Consider the following 13,051-nt stretch of genomic DNA (forward strand, 5'->3'; position numbering starts at 1 on the left):
ACAACCCAGCACCATTTTGATAAATATGTTGACAAAACTTCATAGGAAATGATCAAATTGTTATTCATTTCAGTAAATAAATCCTGATTTTTTTTAATATAAAAATGAAGGATGAAGAAGAGAAGACAGCTGCAAACAAAAATTGCAATCAACAGAGGAAATGGCAGCCCTTGAAAAGAAGTCTTTTTCCAGGACATTCACTAGAATGCCACCTTTGGAGGAGCAGCTCTTGGTGGGTGATATGCTTACCATAACTCCACCACATACACACCATTGCTCTTCTTCGGTAAGTACTGACAATAATTCACAATAACATTCAAATGCTTATTTAAATACTTTCCTTAGCAGAAATACAGTTGAAAGCATATTACTCTTAAATCTCAAGAAGAACATTAACTGATGTTCAATATGAACTGAAATATCGAGAGGAGGAAAGTAGTTAGATGCCATATATTTAAACAGTGTAAAAGTAATTTGAAGCAGTAAATAGGCATAATCATTTACTTATGTTACAAAACAATCATAGTAAGAAAAATTGCTAATATTTACTAATAAGCAGCCTATAAAAAACATTACCTATGTTACTTCAGTGAATCACACAGCAACTGTGTCATGGAAACACTATGATTCTTTTCCATTTTATCCACGAAGAAATGGAGGTTAGGGACATTCAGTAGCTTGACCAAGATCACACAGCTACTAAGTAATGAAGCCAAGGCCGGAGTTCAAGTATGTCTAAAGGCAAGGCCAGCTCCCAACCACCTTCCCCGATTCTCTCATGGGATAATGTGTTCTTAAAGAAAAGTTCACATTAGCCTTTTGATGACTTCTCTGGGGAAATGGGAAAGCTACATTGATTTGCTAAGGAAACCACAAGCATCTGGCCAACTCGCATTTCAGATTTTGCTTTTAAAGTTTCCAAAGTTGTTATTTAGAAAACAGAGCTGCTGTCATTGCTAAAATGCCTCTGGAAAAAAAAAAAAACCACCAGCAAGAACCCACCACTTTGCTCACTATCACCATGAACAGTAACAGAATACTTCCTTATAGTTCAGATCCTACCTTAACTTAATCCAACACCAAACCCATGGCACATGCCAATGAGCCTCCTATAAAACAGCCAGAGGTTCTGGTTCTGGGTAAGATGGAGTGAGCTCACCCAATTTTGTCTGACCATCCTAATGCAATTATAAAACCTAGACAGAATGAATGCATGGAGAAGCTATTTGAGAAACTTGGAAAGTAAATAGTAGCAGATGGACTGGAGAAGACAACCAGAAATCAAAGTATCATCAAACTAGTGGTGGGGTGATCATTTTTATCTCACTAGTATCCCTTGCACTGTATTCAATGCAGTCTGAAAACCACTAGTGCTCTCAAAATAAACTCCAGAAGACACTCTAGTTCTGGCTCAAGCAATGGGAAGGGGGTTTCCTAACACTGACAGGAGCGTGGGGGAGACATTTTCCATTTTTAAAAATCTTTCTCCATTCCCTCAGGTCCCAGCCTTCAAGCTATCCTGTGAAAGCAGCAGCAGGAATCCACAGGAGACTAAAACTCTAAAGGAAGAAAAAAATTTCTCTTGAATCAGTGAAGGAGTGGTCTGGAGAGAGTGTTACCATTACTCCTTCTTCTTTCTCACTTCACCCTCTCATCACTTGGCTCCAAATGTGGCCACAATTATGGCAAGTGTGCAGCAGAGTGAGATAAAGAAGGGTTCAGAGTTCTGGACAGAGGACCAAGAAGGGGAACCCTAGAGAGCTAAAAAAAATACCAAGAGTTGCTGTTTATGTAGTGTTGGGGGTACCTCCAAGTTACACACATGGCACTCATACTAAACAGCATACCATGCACTTTGACAAGTAATTTCTGAGCTAGACCCCCTTCCAGGTCACAGACTGGCCTCTGCGTGGCATCCACACCAAACTGGGCAAAGGGCACTGTAAAGTCTTTGAACATGGAATGTATATGGAAATCACAACTCGCAGAAGACTAATAGGAATTAGTCTGAACCCAGCTGGGTTGATTCCCTCCTGAAGCAAAAATATGAAGATTCACCATAGGATTTATGGATTAAATAGACTCTGGATCTGGGCCACCTAGATAAGAATCCTATTCTCATCAGTAACTAGTCTGTGACACTGCACAAATTAGCTAAACTTTCAGTGCCTCAGTTTCTCATATCTATGGGATGGGGGTAATAATGGTACCTACTTCCTCCTAGATTTGTTATAGGAATTAATTGAACCAGTATATGTAAAGTATTTAGTGAGCATATATAAACATGGGCTATTATTTTTAATATTATCATCATCACTATCTCATACCACCACATTTAATCCATCAGAAATTACAATACCTGTGTCTTCAAAATATACTTGGCATTTGACAACTTCTTACTACCTTTGCCATTACCAATGTCAACCAAAGCACTGCCATTTCTCTCCTGAAATATTCCAAGGAGCTCCTAACTGGTCTCTTTCAGACTATTCTCGATGCAGTAGATAGAACAATCCCAGTAAAATAAGTAACTCTTCTGGTCAGAACTCTTCAGTGGCTCCTGCCTGGTTTAAACCAAACATGCTTTAAAGCAAACATTAGAGTCCTTTCAACACACTAAACTGACAAACAATGTGCCCACCTTTCACCTTGCTGACCTCCCCAGCCCCCCTTCTCTCTTGTGTGTTCCACTCCACAAATACAGGCCTGCTTGTGTTTCTCTCGAAATGCAAACACATTCTAGACTCAGAGACTCCCTCTGTCTCAGATACTCTTCCTCCAGGTATTCATATGGCTCTCTCCCTCTCCTTCAAGTCTTATCTCAAAAGTCACCTTCCTGGAAGACCCTCTCTGACAATACTTCACAGCAGTTTAGAGCCTGGACTCCCCGAGTAGCCAGGCTGGGTTCCAATTCTGACCTTGCCACTCCCCAGCCGTGTGACTTTAAGTACATTACTTAATTACTCTCTGGGAGTCAGGTTCCTCATCTTTAAAAGAACAATAGTGCAACCTAATAAGGTTGTGAGGATTCACTGAATTAGCTAAGCAATTAAATTGCTTACAGTAGTGCCTGGTACATGGTGGGGGCTGTCGGATTTATTAAATCCAAGAAGCTATGCATTATAAGACACACTGCTATTTTATCTGCCACTTAAAGAAATCATGTCAATTGAAGTAGCAGGTACTGTCAATTATAAGGTGCATCCCAATTTTATAGCTACAAAAATGTTTTTGAAAAGGTACATTTTAGGGGATCCCTGGGTGGCTCAGCGGTTTAGCGCCTGCCTTTGGCCCAGGGCCTGATCCTGGAGACCCGGGATCAAGTCCCATGTCAAGCTCCTGGCATGAGGCCTGCTTCTCCCTCCTCCTGTGTCTCTGCCTCTCTCTCTCTCTCTCTCTCTCTCTCTCTCTATCATGAATAAATAAATTTAAAAAAAGAAAAAGTACATTTTAACATCAATGAAATTCTATATAAGCGTTAGCTATTTTATAAGGTCATTTCCTGTCCCCTTCCCTGAACTGTTTTCTTCCCTGACACTCATCACTGACATGTCTGTCTTAGTCGGTTCAGGCTGCTGTAACAAAGTACCATAGACAAGGTGGCTTAAAACAACAGACATTTATTTATTTAGACATATTTACAGTTCTAGAGGCTAGAAGTCCTAGATCAGGGTGCCAGCATGATCAAGTTCTGATGAGAGTGTCCTTCTAGGGTGCAGACAGTGGACTTCTCATTGTGTCCATATGGCAGAGAAAAGGTGAGGGAGCTCTCTGGAGTCTCTTTGATAAGGACACTAATCCCTTTCATGAGAGTTCATTACATGACCTAATCGACCAACCAAAAGCTCTATCTCCTCATACCATTATAGTAGGGATTAGGATTTCAACATATGAATGGGGTATGGGGGACACAAGTATTCAGTCCATAGGAATATTTATATTTTTATTGGTAGTCTCCCCAAATAGAATGCAGGCTCTGAGAAGACAGGAACTTTTGCTTTTTTCTTCTTTTTTTTTTTTTTTTTTTTTTTTTTTTTTGCTGCTATAACGAGTATCTTGAGCATTACCTGACACATATAGGCCCCCAGTCAATACATGCTGAACAAATAAATGAATGGAAATGTAAGTGAAAAAAAGAGAAGGACATGAAGGAAATGTTTCTTATTAATCGACAGAGAATTTCAAGATTACAACATAAGACTAAGGACTTTGTATTCCTTGGACTGAGGACACAGCAGGCACTCAACAGTTACTTGCTGCATAGCTGAATGAACAAATAAATGCAACTTTTGCAGTCTCCTGGTCCTTATCTATAAGAGAGTTCCCAACAGAGAAAATATAAGCATAGCCCAGAGAAACTTATTTCCATGCTGGCAGGCAGAGTGCTAAGGAACACACGGGAAACGGGTAAAATGCTGGACAGCTTAAAGCAAAAGCTACTCTTAATACTTCTTCAATTGAATAATATACTAAAAGGCCAATCAGTATAGCTAATTTTTGGTCTATGCCCCAACTTGGAGGGCACACATGCATTCATGCACGCATGCACACACACACACATACACACACACACACACACACACACATACACACACACCAGCACATATAGGTAGGTACTGGAAGGAAGGCAGGGCCATGGGTTTACTCTATGATACAAGCGGGGCCCCCAGGGGATGCCTGGGTGGCTCAGTGGTTTTAGTGCCTGCCTTCGGCTTAGGGCATGATCCTGGAGTCCCGGGATTGAGTTCTGCCTCGGGCTCCCTGTGTGGAGCCTGCTTCTCCCTCTGCTTATGTCTCTGCCTCTGTGTGTGTGTGTGTGTGTGTGTGTGTGTCTCTCATGAATAAATAAATAAAAATTTTTTAAAAGAAAAAGAAGAAGAGGTGCCCCCGGGACAGCTGTGGTGCAAAGTATATGACAATCCCTAGGCTTCTGTGGGGTTCCTCTGTGGGATAAATGCTGTCGTAGTTAATGCAGTGACTAGAAGGGAGTTCCTTCCAATAATGTAACAATCACAAGCATTCACTAAGTGTCAGGGACTCTGCTGAGCATTCTGCACATACGCTCTCATCTAATTCTCACTCCTCCCAGAGGAAACAGGTATTCCTCTTACCCCATTAAATAGAGAAGAGAACAGCCTAAGCAGGGCCACTTAATATCAAAGGTGACAAATTTCTTGGGACAGTCTTAGTCTCAGCTGTCTGGACTTTAGGGGTCTAGGAATCACGAGGAAGACTCCAGAGGAAAGAGGATAAAGGTCAGACCGCTGTTGAGAAGCATGGGTAGGGAAGGCCAGGCTGGGGTCTCCAGGAAACCAGAGAGTCCAGCTTCTGAGTGCTCACGCTGCTTATTCTCTTCTCTCATCCCTGAGTCTGCAGTGAAGTCCTCCTGAACAAGACGATCTTGTCTCATCTCTGCTGTGAGGAAGCCTAGACAGAACCTTAGGTGTGTGGGTTAGAGGGACTGTGTAAGGAGGGAGGACAGCCCCACTCCCACCCAGAGGCCTGCATGGGGCTAGAAGTCATAAGGGGTCAGAGCAGAAGACTAAACACTGTGGGATGGAATCAAGAGCCACACAGGCCTTCCAGGGCTCAGTTCTGGGGGCATTTTACCAACAAAGGTGGTATTCCCTACAGGAGGTCAATATTGGAAGCTCATACAAAAACAATAAGCATGTGTACCCTGTTGTCACCAAGAAGTGCATTCCTAGTCTAAAATTGGGAATATATACTTATACAAAGGTATAAGAAGCAATCCACGAGAACAAAGGGACCTCTGCAAGGGGATCCCACAATGGCTACACAATGTCATTCTCCTGGCTGTGGCCGTTCTGGACAGCCTAGGGCTCTAGCCAGCCTTTGTCTTCAGCACCTTAAAGGTACCTCCTAGCTCCTGACAATTCTTTTGTACATAATAGGTCTACCAGAAGTACCCAGCGCAAAGTAGGTATTTAGTAATACATACTAAATGAATGAATGAATGAAAATTAGATTTGGGCCTTAAATGTGACTCAGTAAAATGCTGAGTTAAGTTGGTTTGTTCCCATTATCAATCTTAAGACTCATGTCTAGAATCAAACTTTTCCTCCTTAAATTCAAAAAACTCAAACATATATTAAACTTGGAAATATTAATAAAGGTATATTGAAAAGGTCTAAAACAAATGAGCAGATTTAATTCCATAGAGTAAGAGTCTACTATGCATGCACAAACACATGCACCCATGCACACAGCTGGAGGGTGAGGCATGAAACCCCTGGAGGCAGATGAACTACTAAATACAGTATAAAGTCTCTTTCCAGTTCAGTTCTCCTAAGTACTTTCATTTGAAAGTTTATCCTAATAAGCTAGTGATCAAGATAAACATAGCATCCGCCATACCTACAATGCTAGGAAGTTTTGTCCTCAATTCACAGAAAAGGGAAATATTTCTTCCTTAAAGGCCCTTAGAACTACCACAGAAGGTCAGGGCAGGCTCTGCTCTGGCATCTGCTCTGAGCAAACTGGGGTGTATGGGTGCTTACCAGAGCAAGTCTAGGGCACCATTTTCAAATGATACACCCTGTGCGAAAGACTGAGCTATCACTGTCACTTCTCAGCCTGCTCTTGGGGAGGGAGGTCCTGGGGGAGGCGGGCGAGGGGGAAGCAAGCCCAACTGAGCACAGAACTAAAGCTGGGTGCCTTGCTAAGCCTCAGGGTGTTGCTGTGCTGCCTTCCACGTCACTCATAAGCTCTGGAGCCGGGGTCCGTAATAAAACCCCCCAGCAATAAGCCACAGGGTGAAATCATGGCTTTCTTACTCCAAGGACCAGCAGGAAAACAAACTGATTAGCTCCCGTCACTACATAGAGCCAAGCCCCGACCAATGTGAAATCTTCCGATACAAAAGATTTACTACGTACAGCAACGCTGCTCTTAAAGCTATTGGTTTTTTCATTGCGCTTTTATTATTTTTTTGTCCATTAACCTTGGATTACAGGGTTTTTTAGTCATTAAAAGATAAATTAGTCAGACAAGGCAATGATGCACTCACTTGGTTTCCATGACAACACTTCACAAAAAAGTTCAACCTGCTGCATCACCACAAAGCACTTTGAAAATCATTTCCTAGCAACCCCGCAGGCACCCAGAAACACAGAACTCCATCTGCCCTTTCCTCAGACCTGGGAGAATTCACACGCATGACGACAGAGAAAACAGGTCACTCGGTTACCACAAGCCTTCGAGCAGGCCTATGTCATCAAGGCAAGGCGCCGCCTAATTCCCAGCTGGGCCTGCGGGGACACGCGAAATGCTACACGAAATTCCTACTGGGCCAATGTAATGGGCGGACAGGGGACGGCCTTGGAATAACTCGCAAGTTATCCCTGCACTATTCAGAAAAAGGGGAACTTAAGAATCCCCGTCTGCCAGTCCGAAAGGCACAGCACAGCCCTCCGTGCCTCAGCGTTCACGCAGTGCAGGGGTGTGTACCGCACTGTGGGAAAGAAGAAAAAAGGCAAAGTTTAAGAGGCTTCATTAATGAAGTTTACCGTCTAAAAGATAAGTTTTTGTATAAGTAAATATGAAAAACTGGAATATTTTTCTAATGAGAAATGAACATTTTTCTCTCCTTGCAATACTTCTCTAAGTCCTCTGAAATAACAGAATATAGAATGTGCTCATGGACAACCAGCTGGTCACTGGATGAATTGATTCTCGGATCGCAACCGGCCCCCCAGGCGCGGCCTGCCCCGCCCTGGCCCTGGGAGGCTCCCTCCGGGCCTGCACCCTGGCTCGCTTCCCTGCACCCCGGCTCGCTTCCCGCGGCCTCACGGTGGATGCACCCCGTGGGAGGCACAGGCCGGCAGGCGCCTCTTGACACGGCGGCTGGTCACCTCTTGCTCACTCCTCCTTGCCTCCGTACCCTGCCCGCTACTACACGTGCCTTCATGAACATGGGCTCTTTCCTCCTCCGGCCCCTTCAGCCCGAGGGCCAGTGAGGGTTGCACACAGTTGCCAACAGGGGCACCTCCCTCTACCTAGAATCTCCATTTAAGTCTCTTCGTGAGAACCAGCTGGGGTAAGCTGCTTCCCCTGGGACCCTGCCTGACGCAACTTTGACAACTGCAATCAATTCTGAATTAACATGTAGCAAAATCTTTTGTCACACAGCTCCCTTTTGACATTATTACCATTATTATCGTTCCTACCTTCTCTGATTATCATACAAAAGAAGCTAGTAAAGAAGGTTTCTTATTTTAAGACTAAATCTGATTCATTTCACTATAACCTGGGAAGAACAGCCTGAAGAGAAGCAGAATGTTTCCTTAGGAACTTTACGTCCATCTACAAAGCAATGTTATTTAGCCAAAATAAGAAGCAGGAAGAATTGGATAAGTAGGAAGGGAAGGTTTCTACAGACCTTCCCCTACGTCCTACTGGGCGAGGGTCTGCATTGCCCGGCTTGTTTTGTGTGCTGTACTGCAAATTTCCGTACCTTCAGCTGCATCCGCATTCACATGAGCATGTAGAAAATGCATTCCAAAAAACTATGCGTGAATCTTGCATGAGCCACCATTTGGGAATTATCTTTACCACCATTGCCTCTAAATTAGCAAAACAAATACCAAGAACCAACACACACTGTGTGACTCATTGTGCCCAAACCAGAAAACTAGACCCACATTTAATTCCAGTGCTTCCAATGATTTCATATTCATATCAAGCTTCTGAACCAAATCTAAACCTTAGATGCTGATTTGTAAAAATGGTGACCTCTCAGTTGTTACTGTGAGATCTCAACCGCATTCGCTCAGTAGCACCTCCTACGGCAGTGAAAGAAAGTGCCATGAAACCCCAAGTCTCTTGCCTTCCCTGCAGATCCTAGCAATAAATAGCTTCTGTTAGACTGGAGTCGAGGCAACGACTCAAACAGGCAGTTTTTTTCTTTTTTTTTTTTTAATGCACAACTGGGGCCCATCAGATTGTGATTCTAGAACTCTGGAGTAGGACTCCACGGGGAATGCTGGCTTATGTGAGTATACGGCTGCACACAGAGTGCAACGCCAGTGGAGAATTATGCCAGGGATCTGCCTTCCTCAAGTAAAAGGCTGCAGTGTAAATAAACCTGGGTAGAAGCATTAGCACACTTATTCTGGGGGGTGGTCCCCTGAATGTAGTAGAGAACTGAGAACAAAATTCATGTCAGATTTCAGTTATGGTATCCAGTTAGTTCTTAAAAACAACTCTGAATTAGCCACCAGGGAAATGTAAATCAAACTCTCATTAAGATCCAACTTCACACCCACTTGAATGGCTATAATAAAAAAGACAGATAATAACAAGTGTTGGCAAGGATGTGGAGAAACAAGGACCCTCCTACATGCTAGCAAAAATGTAAAATGATGCAGCTGCACTGGAAAATAGTTTGGTGGTTCCTCAAAATTTAAACATAGAGTTACCATATGACCAAGCAATTCTACTCTTAGTATATGTCCATGAGAAATGAAAGCAGATGTCCACACAGAAATTTGTACAAGAATGCTCATAGCACCATTTTTCATAACAGCCATCAATTAAACAACACAATGTCCAGAAAAATGGATAAATAAAATGTGGTAGAGCCATACAAAGAAGTATTATTTGGCAATAAAGAGGAATAAAATATTGATACCTGCTGCAGCATGGATGAACCAGGAAACCATTATGCTAAGTCAAAGAAGCCAGACACAAAGGGCCACATATTGTATGGGTCCATTTATTGGAAATGTCCAAAATAAGCAAATCTGTGGACTGACAAAGTACATTAGTGGTTGCCAAGCGCTGGGAAATTGGGACTGACTGCTAATAGGTATGGAGCTCCTTTTGGCTGTGATGGAAATATTCTAGAATTAAACCATGATGATGGTTGCACAACACAATGAATATACTAAAAGCCATTGAATTGTACACTTATAAAGTGTACAATGGTGAATTTTATGTTAGGTGATTTATATCTCAAAGAAAGTCGGTGACATGACACTTCATACATCGTGTTCTGTAGTAGGACTTGTCTTCAGGGAACAGATTATAAGATTCCAACCACTAGACAGGACTGGCCAGTGGCTCCCCACTTGTGGTCTTAGCTTACTGAAATTCTAACACCAAGTTTTCTTTTATCAAGCTGTTTGTAGGGAAAATGAATTCTGTATTTGATTCTATCTCCTATCACTGAGGCATATGGTTTGCCTAGAAAGTAAATTTACATAGTGACACTGATTAAATTATGAACATAAACATTGTAAAGAACATTTTAGAGTTAAGCTCTCCTGTAGTCAGTCAATAAATTTACAAACCTCTATACACACTTACAGACCTCCTCCTTCCACTCTTCTCCCTCTCCCCCCTCGCTTTCCCCTGATCCTGAACAAGGATGTTCTGCCAAAACTAAGCCAAAACCTGGGCCTCATTCCAGATTGTTCCATTTCCCACATCTGCCTCGTCCTGACATCAAATAAGTTCTTGATTTAAAAACATAAAAATCTATTGCCTCTTCTCTATTGCCACTAGTTTAATCCAGGCTCTCTTCATCTCACACCATGAATTATTGCAGAAACTGTTGAAATCGATCTTCCACAATCTTCTTCAATCAAGTGTTGACATCACTCCCCTGCTTAAAATCCTCCCCCATGATCCCCTTGATAAAGTCCTCATTCTTTTTTTAGTCTAGTAAAGGAAATACCCCCAAGTCTGACCTTTGCTTTGTATTTCTGACTCTTTCACGTGTCTTCCACACACAGTTCACACTATTTGAACTATTGGATGGTGGTCCTCAGACATCCCATTCTATTTCACCTCCTCAATGTCTGCTCACATTGTTGCCACCACTTAAACGTCCTCCTCCCCTGCCTCCTTTCTCCACTACCAAGTTAATACACACCAAATTAATCTTTATATGTTCTTCAAGAAGGTTACACTTAGACAATGCATTACTTGAGAAGCCACTTCCATACCAGGCTGAGCCAGATACTTTTCCTTCATGTTCCTGGGGAACCCTACCTCTTTCAGACACTACAGAGCTACAGTAAAACCTGCATAGGAAGCAGATTCTAATATTGCCCCCAATGATTTCCACCTTCTAGTATTCACACCTTTGTGCATTCCCTTCCTCCTGAGGATGGACTAGCCTAGTAACTTGTTTCTAATCAATAGAATACAGCAAAAATGACTGGATGTCACATCTACAACTAGGCTATAAAAGATTGTGACTACCAACTTACTAGCAGACTGTCTCTCTTGCTGGCTTTGATGAAGGCCATGTCTAGGAGGTCCATGAGGCAAGGAACTGATGGTGGCCACTGGCCAACAGCCAGCCAAGCACTGAGGCCCTCGCTCTAAAAGCCAGCAAGGAATTGAATCCTGCCAACAGCCATGTCACTAAGCTTAGAAGAGGATTCTTCTCCAGTCAAGTCTGCAGATGAGATCAAGCCCTAGCCAACACACCGCAACCTTGTAAAACATGCTGACATAGAGGTTCCAGATAGGCTATACATGGATTCCTGGCCCACAGAAATACAAATAATAAATGTAGGTATCTTAAGCCACTAAATCTGTGGTATTATGTTGCATAGCAATAGACAAATACTTATTTGTATCTCTCTCCATCCTAACTAGAATAGAAATTTCCATACAGAAGGAGTCATCTTATTCACCTTTGTACTCCGAAGTTTAACACAGGTGTTTGATATGCAGTTAGACCCTCAATAAATATTTGTTAAATTGTTGAACTGAACCAGTCTACCCAAACTCTCCCTTTGACAAACAAGCTGCTTTAGTTTGACAGCACCACCTGATGGCTAACACAGGGAACTGTGACCCAACCTTGATTCTCCTTAACTGAGACAGATAAGCAATTGGCTTCCTTCTTTTAATGACACACAGTGAAGGTACTCCACCTTTAAGAGTGTCTCTTTTGGACATGCACAGGTGTATATCCACTCTTTATATCGTTTTTTTCCATCTCTGTTTCTAATCTGCATTCCCCCCCCCCACCCAATTTCTCTCTCATTCTTTCATATTTGTACTTTCTCTGCTTGTCCGTTTCTCCCCACTGTCAAACCCCAACTTCATGGCACTTCCTCATTCACTCATATACAACTTGTAAACCAAGAAACTACATTGAGCATTGCTAGTTGATAAAGCTGATGTATCTATATAAGGGAAAAAACAAGACCCATTTATAAATGATATTAAACACGTTTAGAAAAAGCATCCACAGATCAGACGTGTGATTCCACCACAAAAATAGAATCATTTATTTTCTTAGAGATTGATTTATTTATTTTAGAGAGAGAAAGAAAGAGAGAATGAGGGCGGGAGGGGCAGAGGGAGAAGAGGAGCAGACTCCCCACTGAGCATAGCGTCCAGTGCAACCCCGATATCATGACCCCAGCCAAAACCCAAAGTCTGTCGCTCAACTGACTAAGCCACCCAAGCGCCTCTATAATCATCTTCTTAAAACATATAAAAGAATGGGCAGCCCGGTGGTGCAGCGGTTTAGCGCTGCATGAAGCCCAGGGTTTGATCCTGGGGACCCTGGATCGAGTCCCACGTTGGGCTCCCTGCATGGAGCCTGCTTCTCCCTCTGCCTGTGCCTTTGCCTCTCTCTCTCTCTGTCTCTATGAATAAATAAAATCTTAAAAAAAAAAAAGAAAAAAAACATATAAAAGAATATATACCCATGCATTAAATTTCTAAAAATAAAAAAACAATTTGATTTTAGGTCTTAATGATTAAAATTAAAATAAGGAATTACTTATGTTCTCAATCCTGATGAAGAAGGCTCAAGGAAATTCTCTCAGTGATGCTGAGCCCCCTGCAGCTTTCCTTGGATGCTGACAGGGTTGATGACTGTGTCAACACACGAAACTCTCAACTAAGATGAAAAGGCAAACCATTTTGCTGCCACAAAAAGGGAGAATTACAGTATTCCACAGATGTTTACCACTGCGGGGACCTGCCTTCTCTAGGAAGCTTGTCTGTGAAATCCCTCATCTCCAAGGAAATGAAACTGTTGCTGATTTAAAAGCAGAAA

General features: G+C 42.4%; 1 protein-coding gene across 10 annotated transcripts in view; it reads right to left on the reverse strand.

The window, feature by feature from the left end:
* PDE8B (phosphodiesterase 8B) overlaps positions 1-13,051 on the reverse strand; it is a 276,868-nt gene that overhangs the window by 223,828 nt on the left and 39,989 nt on the right. Inside the window, exon 1 of one of the 10 annotated variants that reach the window (XM_041752399.1) lies at positions 577-688. The exons of 8 other annotated variants lie outside the window; for them this stretch is intronic. The gene's annotated coding sequence lies outside the window, so the exon portion shown is untranslated. Of the gene's footprint in view, positions 1-576; positions 689-13,051 lie in introns of those variants that run through there. One more of the 10 variants, XM_041752400.1, reaches the window with a different exon arrangement.

This window comes from Vulpes lagopus, chromosome 4 (genome assembly GCF_018345385.1).
Source record: "Vulpes lagopus strain Blue_001 chromosome 4, ASM1834538v1, whole genome shotgun sequence".
Classification (NCBI taxonomy): domain Eukaryota; kingdom Metazoa; phylum Chordata; class Mammalia; order Carnivora; family Canidae; genus Vulpes; species Vulpes lagopus.